Consider the following 14,446-nt stretch of genomic DNA (forward strand, 5'->3'; position numbering starts at 1 on the left):
CCACTCACGACCACCGAAGAGGCCGGAGGGGGCATTAGTATAGCCGCCTGATCCAGGGGTGGATGCGGTTTACCCGCAGATTTAATTACTGAAGGGGGGGGGGGGGAAGGGGGCAAAGGAGAAGAAGGGGAAGCTGGGAGGGGGGAGACCAGGGGGGCGAGAGGGGAAGGGGGGGGAGCAGGGGAAAGGGAGGAGGACGGGGGGGAAACAGGGGGAGGGGGGGAGGGTGATTTTTGGGCGAGGGCTTTTTCGCCTTGGCCGGCTTCCCAGGTGTTTTTGTTGCCGTTGCCCCATCTGACACAGGGTCAGACGGGGCCGGAGAACTCGCCGGCTCCCTCACTACGCCAGTTCCTGTCCTTGATCCGCGCCTGGGGGGTCTGACCCTTTGAGGGAGGGGGGAACCCTCCCTCTGTGACCCTGAGGGGTTGGGATCCCCACTTCGTCTAGGGACCCCCTCACCCTCCGGGCCTGGGGCACCCCCCTCAGCCTGGCACCCCCTGAACGCCTTGGGGCACCGACTAAAGGGGTGTCCCATTTCCCCACAGAGGTTGCAGACAATAAGCCTGCAACCCTCAGGTGAATGGCCGAAACCATTGCACCTCACACAGCGGGGCATTGTGCAGTCCGCACTGAGGTGCGCGGGACTGCCGCATTTGAAACAGCGACGGGGCTGTCCAGGGTAGAAGACCAGGATCCGGTCTCTACCTATAAAGGCGCTGCCAGGTACATGCGCCACGGTATTATTGTGGCGCTTGAGCCGGATCCTGACCAACCACGCACCTGTCCAGACCCCGCGCTCATCCAAACTTTTCCTCAGCCCTGTCTGGAGCTGCCCGTACCGCGTCAGCCAGGTCGCGATGTCCTCAGGTGGGAGGGACTCGTTCCTGACCAGTACAGTCACATTCTTTATCTCCTCCTGCCTCGAAAGAGGTATCACCCGGAAACTTTTCCACGGATCTGACTTCCTGACGAGCTCGTACAGTGTCAGGAAAAGCTCCATGGAGACCAAGGAGACGAAACTCACATCAAACTCCTTCGAGTTTGTGGGGTGTATGACTGCAAATAAGTCAGAAACTTTAAAGCGCAGCCCCAGCAGATAGTCGATGACCTGACCCCTGCTGGGACATGCAGACGTCCCTTCCCACCTGAGCTGCACCACATTCCGTCTGCGCCTCTCAGGGCCCCCCGTACCCCTCGTCCAGGCCTGCGCACCCTGGGGCTGATCCCCAGGGGGAGCCCGGAAATTCTGGGCGCCAAACTGGCCGTACAGGGGACCCAGGGGGACAGAGGAACCTGCCACCTGTGCAAACGAGCGCCCAGCCTTCAGGGCACCTAAGAGGTTTGCCTCCTCCTGTGTGCCCAAGATGAAAACTGGGTCTGTGGGGGAAGGGCCAGACCCCTGACGGACCGGACTCCCTGGCTCAGTACCTCTACCCACCGCATCCCCACCAACCGGCATCTCACTCCTTACCACGGGGGAAGGAGCAGTACCCCCTACACACATATGATCCTGGGGGGGAGCCACCTCCATTTCTTCAGGACCCCGCTCCTGTGACCCCTCCAAACCCCTTATGAAATCCAGGGCCGAGCACTCGCTCCTCAAATCCCCCATCGGGGACTCACCCCAGCATACTTGTCCTGCTGGAAGAAAATCCCCAGAGGACGCTAAAGCTGTTTTTTCCAGGGAGGTCTCCGATACCAACGCCTCCTCTCCCCCAACGAGCGACACCAACGGCCCCCCTAGCTGAATTCCCGGTGTCCCCACTTCTGTTTTAGGCCCTCCTGGGACTTCCGGGGTCACCACTGACATCACTTCCGGTTCCCGGAAGTCGATGAGGTCACTTCCTGTCTCGTCACCCGGAACAGGAAGTGATGCACCCGCCCCCATCCCACCACTCCTCCCAGTGTCAGCAGAGGATGCTTGTCCACAATGTCTATCCAAAACTGCACATGTGTCCGTTCCCATCAGCACCTCCCCCTCTCTCCATGCGGCCGCGGTGGGGGCCGCCATTATGGCCGGTTTTCCCCGCACCGCTATGGGTCTGGCAGGAGTCGTCGGGGTCACCGGGGGGGCCCCGGAGGGGGGTCGGACTGCACTCTCCGCTGGGGACCTCTGACTATTGGCCTTCACTGGCCCCTCCGACGGCTCTCTGGTGAGGACCAACAACAGTTTCCTGTTCCGCTGACTGTGACTTGCATCTCCACCGGAGCTTTTACATGCTTCATCGGGTACCCTACCCGGATTCTCCTGGACTGCGGCCATAGGCATAGCAGGTGTTAACACAGGAATCCGGGGACCCTCCGCACTGACAGCTCCGGGGGTCATACTTTCCTGACAGGCCATGGATTGGTTGTCACCGGAAAACGCTGCTTCCACTGGGGTCTGTGGCACTGTTGCATCAGGTGAGAGTTTCAGGGGGGACTTCAGGGGGGTATTTCCTCGTCTCACCGCCTGGGTTCCTTCCTGGCTGGCCTTTAGAAGTTCTTTCTTTACCTCTGTCAAAAACCTTCTCTCACCCTTTCCACGTTCGCAGAGACCGCCCAGCAGCCGCCAGAGGTCCCTGCATTCATGCTTCAGGCCATCTATGGTCTCCCTATATTCGCCACGTTTGCTGCTGGCTGAGCGGTCCCTGCGATTTCGTAGGTCGGCCAGTCGCTCCGATCGCTGTACATAAGCTGCCGCGGCCTTCTGTATTAGGGTTTTTACCCTTTCTCTCCTCTTCTGGAGCTTGCTTGGGCCCTCTCCCGGCTGGGCCCAGGTCCAGTCCATTAGCTCAGACTGTGTGACCAGGAACAACTTCTCCTCCCTGGAGAGGTCTCTCACCCCAGGGGGGGTTGTCTGAGACCCAGGCCGGGAAAGAGGCCCCGGGCCTGGGCTGGCCGATGCCATGAGGCCAGATGTCCAGGACAGCCGTGGTTCTCCACAGAGCTCCTCCACGCACGTCTGCTCTCTTGGAAAGCCTCTCCAGGTGTGTACTGCGTTCAGAGCACGCAGACAGCACGCACAAGCTCCTACCGCTGACTGCAAGCTCTATTTAAAACGAGCAAGATAGTTTGCTATATAGGTGGATATAGCGGTGTGTACTGGGTTCAGAGCACGCAGATAGCACGCACAAGCTCCTACCGCTGACTGCAAGCTCTATTTACAACGAGCAAGATAGTTTGCTATATAGAGGTGGATATAGCGGTGTGTACTGGGTTCAGAGCACGCAGACAGCACGCACAAGCTCCTACCGCTGACTGCAAGCTCTATTTACAACGAGCAAGATAGTTTGCTATATAGGTGGATATAGCGGTGTGTACTGGGTTCAGAGCACGCAGACAGCACGCACAAGCTCCTACCGCTGACTGCAAGCTCTATTTAAAACGAGCAAGATAGTTTGCTATATAGGTGGATATAGCGGTGTGTACTGGGTTCAGAGCACGCAGACAGCACGCACAAGCTCCTACCGCTGACTGCAAGCTCTATTTAAAACGAGCAAGATAGTTTTCTATATAGGTGGATATAGCGGTGTGTACTGGGTTCAGAGCACACAGACAGCACGCACAAGCTCCTACCGCTGACTGCAAGCTCTATTTAAAACGAGCAAGATAGTTTGCTATATAGGTGGATATAGCGGTGTGTACTGGGTTCAGAGCACACAGACAGCACGCACAAGCTCCTAACACTGACTGCAAGCTCTATTATAAAAGATAGATATATCGCTAGCTATATAGGTGAATATAGTGGTGTATACTGCGGTCAGGGCACGCAGACAACAACCACTACAGAAGAGCAAGAACGAAAATCGTCCGATAACGATCGGTGTATACTGTGTTGAAGGTACACAGGACACCCACTAACTGCTTCAGACGTCAACACACTACACAAGGCCGCCGCGCTGGCGGCCTTATATAGTGTGGGGCGTGTACTACACAGCCTGAGCTATGATTGGCCACAGGCAGGATGGCTCTCCTCGCTGCCGGCGCTGTGATTGGCCAAGCATGTGGGGTCACAGTGCATGCTTGGCCAATCATGAGCCAGCAATGCACTGCGCCATCGCAGTGCATTGTGGGCTGTGAGCGCCACACGAATTTGGCGCGAACGGCCCATAACGTTCGGAATTCGCCGAACGGGCGAACAGCCGATGTTCGAGTCGAACATATGTTCGACTCGGACACGAAGCTTATCCCTATTCGGCAGGAAGGTACTGCAGACACTCTAGGGTAAGGGTTATCCTCTCCAGGGTTATTCTGAAAGCCGATTTGAAAAAGACTTAGTTAGACTTACCGGTGACGGTATTTCTAAGAGCCTTTCAGGACAACCACTAGTTTCCCTCCCTTTTTTCTAGCTTAGAATTGGGTGTATCCGGTGATGTCCCTATATAAGTCGTTGCACGCTGCGTCCCTGCCATTGTGACCGGAGGCAGCGACGAGGCAGCATCTCCAAAAGAGAAGAAGAGAAGAACAGAAGACGGCGATAGCAGCAGCGGCGACAGAAGACCGGGCCACCGCCTGTAAAGGAGCTAGAAGAAGGCGCGGTGGCTCGGCAAAAAGAACCGAAGAGGGGGACAAGACCCCCGAAGTCGGAAGAAGAAGGCAGCGGTGAAGAAGAAGAAATCCGGGCTCCTCCGCTAGTAAAAGAGCTAGCAGAAGATAGCGGAGGAGTCCGGCGAGAAGACCCCCGGAGCTGTGCAATAAACTATTTTAACCTTTTTTTCACAGGTGAATGGGTAGGGGTACATTGTACCCCATACTCATTCACATAGGGTGGGGGGCCGGGATCCGGGGCCCCCTTATTAAAGAGGGCCCCCCTTCCCCAAGGCACCCCTCCATGTTGAGGGCACGCGATTTGGTATGACTCAGGAGGGGGGCGCTCGCTCGTCCCCACTCCCTTTCCTGGCCGACCGGGTAGCGTGCTCGGATAAGGGTCTGATATGGACCCGGGGGGACCCCCACGCCAATTATTCAGCGTAGGGGTTCCCCTTTAAGTTCATACCAGGTGACGGGGCCAGCGACGCCTGCTTCGCTGGCCCCGGCTACCTGGAGACGTGCTCAAAATGAGCGGACTTTTCTCTGGATGGGAAAAGTCAGTTCATTTCAAAAGTACGGCGGACTGGCACACACACGGCCGGATTGTCTGCCGAAATGCGAGTCCGGCGGACAGATTGGAGTGCAAAAATACTTTCTTAGTCCGCCGGACTTTTGGGTAAAAAAAAGTCGGCCGGAGCCCACACACGGTGGGATTGTCCGGCGGACTTGAGTCCACCGGATTGTTTGATCGTGTCTACGAGGCATAAGTCTTTTTTCTTGTATAAAGTAGGCTTGAAAACTATGTGGTAAACACCGTGGATGAGCCTAGTACACGCAGACACTAGTGGGTTAATTCCCACAGTGCTCTGCAGTGTATTTAATGTGGGAAGCTGTGCTGTGTGGCCATGCCCTCTGATGAAGCAATCACAAAACTAGTCAGGGCTTGACCACACAGCAACCTACATCGTCTGCTTGCCTTATTCGGGAAGACCGCAGGAGCAGTGAGAGGTAGTCAGGAGATATCGACTTGTGATACATTGTTGTTACATGCTCTTTTATTTTAAATTACATTGTAAGTTTGCAATCTTAAGGAAACCTATAATAAATACCTTTCAGTACTGGATTACGCTATGTGTATCTTTGTTCTCTGCCTGTTACGAGCAAACATCTAGATGGATTACATGCAGAGAGCTGACAACACCCATTGCAAGTCAAGTGTATAACCCAGTATCTTCTGACAGAGTGTATGCAGTGCGCAGACATCATCCATTGACTGACAGATAGGCGTATAACCCAGTGTTATCTGGTAAGTGTATTTCCCAGGGGGATTGTGACACTTGCAGTGTGGAGGAGGCGATTGTTTTGAATTATTATCTGCAATGCTTTTTCTGTGATGGACAATCCTACATTTACATCTGCCTCATTTTATATATAAAGTGGACTTCATACTTATTTAACTATTTTAATTAACTTTTAACAAATCCTAAAATGTTTGGATTATTTTAGCACTGCTAATGTAATGGTATTTGTTGCTGTGATATATTTCTACTTTAGTGAAAATTAAACTTACTGCCAAGATCAACAGGTAATGCAGCTACCATGTTCTTGGTCAAGCTGGGCTTAGAAACAAATACTTTGGGAGAGATTTACTAAAACTCATGCACACAGAATCTAGTTCAGCTAACCAATCAGCTTCTATCTTTAGCTTGTTCAATAAGGCTTTGACACTAAGTGCCGGTTCACACTTATTTGCATTCTATGCATATCAGATGCAACCCGAAAAGCATAGATTTGCATGTCTTCTTAAAAAAAAAAAAAAAAAAAAAAAAAGTATTATTTCCAATGAAGGCTGTTCACATATATGCAGTGTGAATTTGATCCTGTTAAAAAAAGGGTCCTGTGCGAGTTTAGTGTGGTGCAAATTTCAGCCAGTGTTGCCTAGATTTATAGAAATAAAATTGCAAATGTCACCAAACCCCTCACAAATTTACACTAAATTTGCTTTGAAATCGCAAGCAGAAATGGCAATGCAAATTTGCACCATGTTCCGCTTTAAATTTGCACCGATGGCGTAGCACATAAGAGTAAACCGACAGTGAGCTCATGTTCGCATCGGGTCAAATTGCATGTCAATTTAGAGCCTATTACCGGCAATAGGAGCATCGGTGCGATGGTGACTTTGCGGCGCTGCCCTGGTTTTTAAAAGTAATTCTTGCACTACTTTTGACGACTTCGGGGGGTGATTTCAATAGACATCTGTGCCTGAACTCACAGATGTCTTTCAAGTAAGACTGAAATGTGGCTTTGAGCCTAGGTTCACACAGAATGCAGGTTTGAAAATCATGCGAGTTCAGCTGGACTTGCATGATTTAAAACTGGCATTTCAGTCTTACTTCGGGGGAGATTTGAGAGACATCTGTGCAGGTTCATGCACAGATGTCTATTGAAATCGCCCCCGAAGTCACCAAAAGTAGTGCATGAACTACTTATGTGAATCGGTGCAGCGCAGCAAAGTCAGCATCGCAACAGTGCTGTTGCTGGCAATGGGCTCCGATTTGGCATGCGATTTGACATGTCAAATCGGCCCAATGTGAACATGGGCTGAAATTCGGATTTCAAAGCCATGTTCAGTGTGAACGAGAGCTCAAACCTGGAAGCTGATTGGTTACTATGCACAGCTGCACCAGATTCTGTGTGCACCAGTTTTAGTGAATCCCCCACCCCCACAAAGTGCTAATGCTACTGACAGACTGCATTATATATGTCAGTTTGCTTTTTCATAGTTCCAATTTAAATATTGGCAAAACTTTTAGTTTTTCAAAACTATTGCATATAAATTAAGCTAAAAGTTTTTGTATTTTTTTTTTTTTTACTTGACGGTTTAAAATAATAATAAAAAAAATGTACTTAGTATGTAGGTAAGACGTTTACCAAAAATGAAGAAGTCTAAAAAAAGTGAGAAATGATTTGGTGTTCAACATGGATAAGAAGTTTTGTTAAAGAACAATATACATCAAACCTACAAAATTTGGTCTTGTTACAAAGATTTAATTTACCCACAGACATGAAGGATTGCTTGGTTGTCCCACAAATATGCTTGCATGAGGAACAAACGCCTTGCTTTTATGGCTGTGTTGAAAGTAGTATGTGCAAATATCCAATGTTGAATGAAAACATTGCTGTACTTTTCAGTGCAATCAAAAGCTGCCACATACACAAGGCTCATTTTTTTTTCCATACAGTACATGTGTTTTATTAAGCTATTGCTAAACAACAGACTAAAAACTTCACATACTTGATTTTCACATTAGGAAAAGAGCTTTAGATAACAACTAACAGATGAAGTTATTTAGAGAGTATATGTGATGTGAAATACAACACCCTACTCCTTTTCACTTTCAGGCTTGCTCCGCCTTTCTTGCAATTTAAAACATCCCTTCGTGGGAGAAAGGGCTCATGAACAATTTGCTTGCTACAACATTACTTTAGCTGGAGTACAGCTGCATCGTAAGTAAATTTCTTTTTTTTTTCCTGCAAATATAATGTGTAACCAAAATTTTTAAATCATTTTCTAGTTTTGACAAGTTATCAGAGGAGTCTTTGGTAACTGAGAACAACTAACTATATGAATGTTTACCCAAAACAGAGCTGATGTACTAATAAGTCTATTGTAAAGTAGATTGCATGCAATTTGTGTGTTTTGCCATTTGATATATTTAAAACTGGATATCATATAAAAGGCACCAGTTTACTGTTTAAATAAATATAATATGTCTGTAAAACTAAGGGGAATTATTGTAATTTTTTATATACTCATTTCTGTTGATTCTTTATGCTTGTGCTGAATACTAGAAAAGAAGATTTGACATTGCATAAAAGCTCCGAAGTATATTGCTTTCAGCAAAAACAAGTAGTGTTTGTGTGAGAAGCCAGAGTACAAACTCTTCTTTTAGCCTTTTCATTTCCTTTTGAGAAACTGGGCTGAACAAGCCTCTTATTCATACAGAAGCATGGCACCATGGACTACAGGGTAAATTCTATTTATAAATGAATTAAAAGCTCATTATTAACCACTTTCAGACCGGACCATTTTGCTGGCTTAAGACCAGAGCACTTTTTACGATTCGGGATTGCGTTGCTTTAACTGACAATTGCGAGGTCGTGCGACTTGGCTCCCAAACCAAATTGACGTCCTTTTTTCCCCACAAATAGAGCTTTATTTGGTGCTATAAACAAAAATAGTGACAATTTTGAAAAAAAAAAAACGCATTTTTAACTTTTTGTTATAATAAATATCCCCCAAAAATATATATAAACATTTTTTTCCCTCAGTTTAGGCCGATACGCATTCTTCTACATAGTTTTGGTAAAAAAAAAAAAAAAAATCGCAATAAGCGATTGATTGGTTTGCGCAAAAGTTATAGCGTTTATAAAATAGGGGATAGTTTTGACATTTTTATAAAAAAATTTTTTACTAGTAATGGTGGCGATCAGCCTTTTTTTTTTGACACGTTTTTGGGATCATTGTCATTTATACAGTAAACAGTGCTATACAAATGCACTGATTACTGTGTAAATGACACTGGCAGTGAAGGGGTTAAGTGTTCCTAGGGGCGTGTTACTAACTGTGGGGGGCTGGGCTTTGTGTTAGTGAACACTGATCTCTGCTCCAATCACATGGAGCAGAGATCAGTGTCACTTGTTGCTAGGCAGAACAGGGAGATGCTGTTTACAATGGCATCTCCCCATTTAGCCTCCCTGCGAAACGATCACGGGTATCCCGGCGGCGATCGTGTCCAAGGGACCCGCAAACGGACTCACGGGGGTCCCGACCGGCACGCACGTGATGGCATATAGAAATGGACATACCTGTACGCCAATATACCTGCCCCTGCCATTCTGCCAACGTACATCGGCGTGCGCCTGTTGGGAAGTGGTTAAAGAGAACCTAAGCACTTTCTTTTATAAAAATATACCCTCTGGGCCCTATTACTTTCCTTTTTATTATTTCAAGAATAACAAAATCCCAAAAATTATGAAACAATTATTTTTGATTATGAGTTACATCTCCTACAAATGCATGCTAGATAAACAAGAGGTATAAAGTGAACTATCAAACATTATCTGCAGTGGTCACTACGCCTATCTAATCATAGCTTATAAACAGTCTAAACTATGACTCAGTCCTACCTCAACAGATAATACAACTCAAATCCTTGCACACTCCAGAAAATCGTCAATAAAAAACACAACATATTTCATCCAAATAAAAAGCTTCATCTGGGTTGCAGGGGTCACATAGCAAATAATGCTGTACTCAAACAAATACATACAGTGGGTAAAATTAGTATTGAATGCTATTGACATAACATTTTTACCACGTCAGTAACAACCCATGCAATCCATATATACAAAGAAAACAAATAAGTTCAGAAATTAAGTCTATATAATAAAATAGAACGACACAGGGAAAAAGTATTGAACATATGACGAAAGAGAGCTGCAAAAAAAAAAAGGCTTGGAAAGCCAAGAAACCAGCTTAAATCTATCAGTAATTAGATAGAAATCCCACCCCTTGTCAGTGAAAATTAATATCAGCTGGTTTAGTCTCAACTTTTGGCCTATAAAAATGTGTCTAATTACCAAGGTCTCGCACACGAAAGATAGCATCATGGGTAAAAGCAAAGAGCAGTCTCAGGACCGGCACAACCTTATTGTTGCAAGTTGGAAAGAACATAATTTCACCATACACTGGCCATGACCAGGTGCTCCGTGCAAGATTTCTGCCAGAGGATTGAAAAGAATTATCAGAAGAGTTGTCCAAGGACCACTTGTGGAGAGCTTCAGAAAAACCTGCAATTAACAGGTACAATTGTTGCAAAGGAAACCATACATTATGCACTCAACAGTCATGGCCTGTATGTATGCTTATCGTTCAAGACTCCATTGCTGAAGAAAAAGCATGTGGAAGCTCATTTAATGTTTGCTGCATAACATTTAGACAGGCCTGTTATATACTGGGAGGATATAGTCTAGTCAGATGAGACCAAAATTTAACTCTTTGGATGCCATAATACACACCATGTTTTGGAGGTCAAATGGCACTGCACTTTAACCCAAAAACATCATACCAACCAGTGGCAGCCTGTCCATATGGGGTGTATGGGCGCTGCTTCCCCAAACCAGTCAATAAAAAAATTTAATAAAGTAAATTTAAGAGTGTCCAGGTGCCAGACACACAGCTGCCTATGGGAAACTTTCCCAGCTTGCAGTCAGCTGATTGCAATTGGGAAGCTGATTCGTCTGTGTTTAGGGTGTGTTCGGAGCGATCACTTGTAAACAAACCGGCGTCATGTTATGACGCCGGTTCCTCCCTCCCTTCTCTGTACCGATTTGGTACAGTGGAGGGGGAGAAATCAGTGTCAACAGTGCTGTGGGCTGGATCTGCAGTGCTCACAGACAATTAACCCCTCAATTCCCTGCCAATACTCTGCAATGCCCCGCCGATACTCCTGCGATTCCCAGCAATGCCCTGCCAATACTCTGCAATACCCAGCAGCCAGGGCTGGACTGGGACAAAAATTTGGCCCTGGACTTCATTCAGACCGGCCCACAGTATATAAACTATATGCAATTGCGCAAAAAAAACATAGGTAAACTATAAGTAAAAAAGCACAGGTCACTGCACTATGGGTGAGCAGGGACTTGGGTATCTATGGTTTCACTGAAAGAAAACAAAGTCCCTGCATTGGTGGTTTCACTGGAAGGACAAATGTCCTTCTGTCCGTGTTGTCACTGACAGAAAAAAAAATTGTTCCTGCATCAATCATATGTGACACCAGTAAATTTAAGGAGGTGGGGTGGTAGAAAGCTGGCAATGGGGATGAAGATGACGGGAGTGGAGTAGTAGGAAGCTGATGGGAATGAAGATGATGGGAGTGGAGTAGTAGGAAGCTGACAGGGGGATGATGATGACGGGGAATGGAGATGACGTGGGGCAGAGTAGTAAGAAGCTGACATGGGGATGAAGATGGGGAGGGGGGGGGGGTGAAGAAGACAGAGCGGAGTAGTAGCAAGCTGACGGGGGATGACGATGACGGGGGGGATGAAGATGATGGGGGGGCGGAGTGGTAGGAAGCTGACATGGGGGATGAAGATGATGGGGGAGGAGTGGTAGGAAGCTGACATGGGGGATGAAGCTGACATTGGGATGAAGATGATTGGGGGGGGGGGATGAAGATGGGGCGGAGTGGTAAGAAGCTGACAAAGGGGGTGATGATGGGGGAGGAAGCTGACGGGGGGGATGAAGATGACAGACAAAATCTGTGCAAAATAGCTATTAGGACATCTTTAAAGGTAGCCTGTTGGGGTTGAAATATGGGATCAGTCACCCACCCTATAATTTGGGCAGAACAGTTCCCTTCAAAAGTAAAGATTGTGTGCTTACTTCTCCAGAGCCCTGTCCTTTCCTCTTTCTCCTTTTTTAAATGCTGCAGCCTCTTTCGGACTCTTCAGCAATCACACACCATGTGGGACAGTCCAAACAGCCAGGGACTGCATGGGCTCCTCTGATCTGTCGTGGGTGGGACTGGACTGAGCCTGGAGGAGGGGATGACGTCATGTTGAAGCGAGCGGAGCACAGTGCCTGTGCTCAGCACCTCATTGGCTGGCATGGCACCTGTCCTGGGCACACAGTGCCAGCAAGGCTGCAGTGATTGGCGGGGTCTGGTGGGCGGGCGGCAACCCACTTCCAATCTGAATAATGCATACAGACAGCACTGCCAGATGGGCCGTGGAGCCCACACACTGAACATTGAGGCTGAGCACATTATGCTTAGGCTCACCGCACACAGTGAGTGACATTCCAGGCTGTCAGAGTCACTCCGCACAATTTCAGCAGAGCTGTGCCTGCCGCCCAGCCTGGCAAACTGATCTGGGCCGGCCTGCACCCTCCCAGCTAGGCTAGGCAGCAGTGCTCCCTAGGTGACAGGCTGTCACTGGAGCCGGCCCACTGAGCCATCGGCCCACCAGGAAACTCCCGGTAGTCCCAATGGCCAGTCCATGCCTGCCAGCAACGCCCTGCCAATAGTCTGCAATGGCCTGCAATACTCTGCCATAAATTGCCATACTCAGCGATAACCTGCAATAACCAGCCATACCCGGTGATACTCTGCAATAACCAGCCATACCCGGTGATACCCAGCCATACTTGGCCATGCTCAGCCATACTGTGATACCCTTCAATACCCAGCCATACTCGGCCATGCTCAGTCATACTCGGCCATGCTCGGCCTCTGTATGTTGCCAGGCTGTGGAAGTCTCACACAAGTGGTATCTCCACTGTTAGAAATATTGTATAAATGGACAACTTTGTTTTTAAAAAAAAAATGCATTTTAACCACTTCCCACCCGCCGGCCGTCATATGATGTCCTTGACTTGCGGGGATATCTGAATGATGGGTGTAGCTACAGGCATCATTCAGATATCATCAGCTTTTTCAGCCGGCGATTCCCTACACCAGAAGAACAATCATAGCAAAGACAAAGAGAAGGCTAATTTATTAAACACTTTCTTCAGCTCTGTGTACACAAAAGAGCATGGGGGAGCTCATGTCCATAATGGGGGTGGTAGTGACACAGCCCCAAATGATCCACAATGGCTCAAAAGGGATATGGTCCAGAAATACTTAGACAGAATAAAGGTGGATAAAGCACCTGGACCTGATGGCATCCACCCACGGATCCTAAAAGAATTGAGCTCTGTAATTTCAGAGCCATTGTATCTAATTTTTAGGGACTCATTAATGACGGGAATAGTCCCACTGGATTGGCGCAGGGCGAACGTGGTGCCTATATTTAAAAAGGGATCAAAGTCTTTACCAAGTAACTATAGACCTGTTAGCTTAACTTCTATAGCTGGGAAGATACTGGAGCGTTTAATAAAAGACCACATCGACGAGTTCTTGCTGAACAATAACTCTTTAAGCAACAGACAGCATGGATTCATGAAAGACAGAAGTTGTCAGACAAATCTGATTTCTTTTTATGAGGAGGTAAGTAAAACCTTGGACAGAGGGGTGGCGGTGGACGTGGTATACTTGGATTTTGCAAAAGCATTCGATACAGTTCCGCACACACGGCTCATGTGTAAGGTAAAGTCTACAGGTTTGGAAATATCAGTTTGTAAATGGATAGAAAATTGGCTAGAAGACAGAATTCAAAGAGTCGTGGTTAATGACTCTTACTCTGAATGGTCTAAGGTTATCAGTGGTGTACCCCAAGGTTCAGTGTTGGGACCCTTACTTTTTAACATCTTTATAAATGATATTGGGTCTGGCATCAAAAGTAATATTTCTGTCTTTGCAGATGACACCAAGATATGCAGTGGAATAACGTCTTTACAGGATGTCTCCAATTTACAAGCCGACCTCAATACACTGTCTAATTGGGCGACTATGTGGCAGATGAGGTTTAATGTTGATAAATGTAAAGTTATGCACTTGGGGCCTAAGAATATGCATGCATCATACATGCTAGGGGGAGTACAACTGGGGGAATCCATAGTGGAGAAGGATCTGGGGGTTTTGGTAGACCATAAGCTCAATAACAACATGCAATGCCAAGCTGCTGTTTGCAAAGCGAGCAAAGTCCTTTCTTGTATTAAGAGAGGTATGGACTCCAGAGAAAGAGATATAATTTTGCCCCTGTTCAAATCATTAGTAAGACCTCACCTGGAATATGCCGTTCAGTTTTGGGCACCAGTTCTCAAAAAGGATATCGGGGAACTGGAGAAAGTGCAGAGAAGGGCAACCAAACTGATAAGAGGCATGGAGGAACTCAGCTATGAGGAGAGATTAGAGGAACTAAATTTATTCACTCTTGAGAAGAGGAGATTAAGGGGGGATATGATTAACATGTTCAAATATATTAGGGG

The 14,446-nt window shown here is 47.4% G+C and overlaps 1 protein-coding gene across 1 annotated transcript in view; it reads left to right on the forward strand.

The window, feature by feature from the left end:
- Positions 1 to 5,252: 5,252 nt before the first annotated feature.
- Positions 5,253 to 14,446, forward strand: part of CHADL (chondroadherin like) — a 676,966-nt gene continuing 667,772 nt past the window's right edge. The window contains exons 1-2 of the mRNA XM_077452489.1: positions 5,253 to 5,818; positions 7,915 to 8,019. The gene's annotated coding sequence lies outside the window, so the exon portion shown is untranslated. The remainder of the gene's footprint in view (positions 5,819 to 7,914; positions 8,020 to 14,446) is intronic.

The sequence above is a fragment of the Lithobates pipiens genome, unplaced genomic scaffold (genome assembly GCF_037356315.1).
Source record: "Lithobates pipiens isolate NorthernLeopardFrog02 unplaced genomic scaffold, aLitPip1_a1.2 Scaffold_23, whole genome shotgun sequence".
Classification (NCBI taxonomy): domain Eukaryota; kingdom Metazoa; phylum Chordata; class Amphibia; order Anura; family Ranidae; genus Lithobates; species Lithobates pipiens.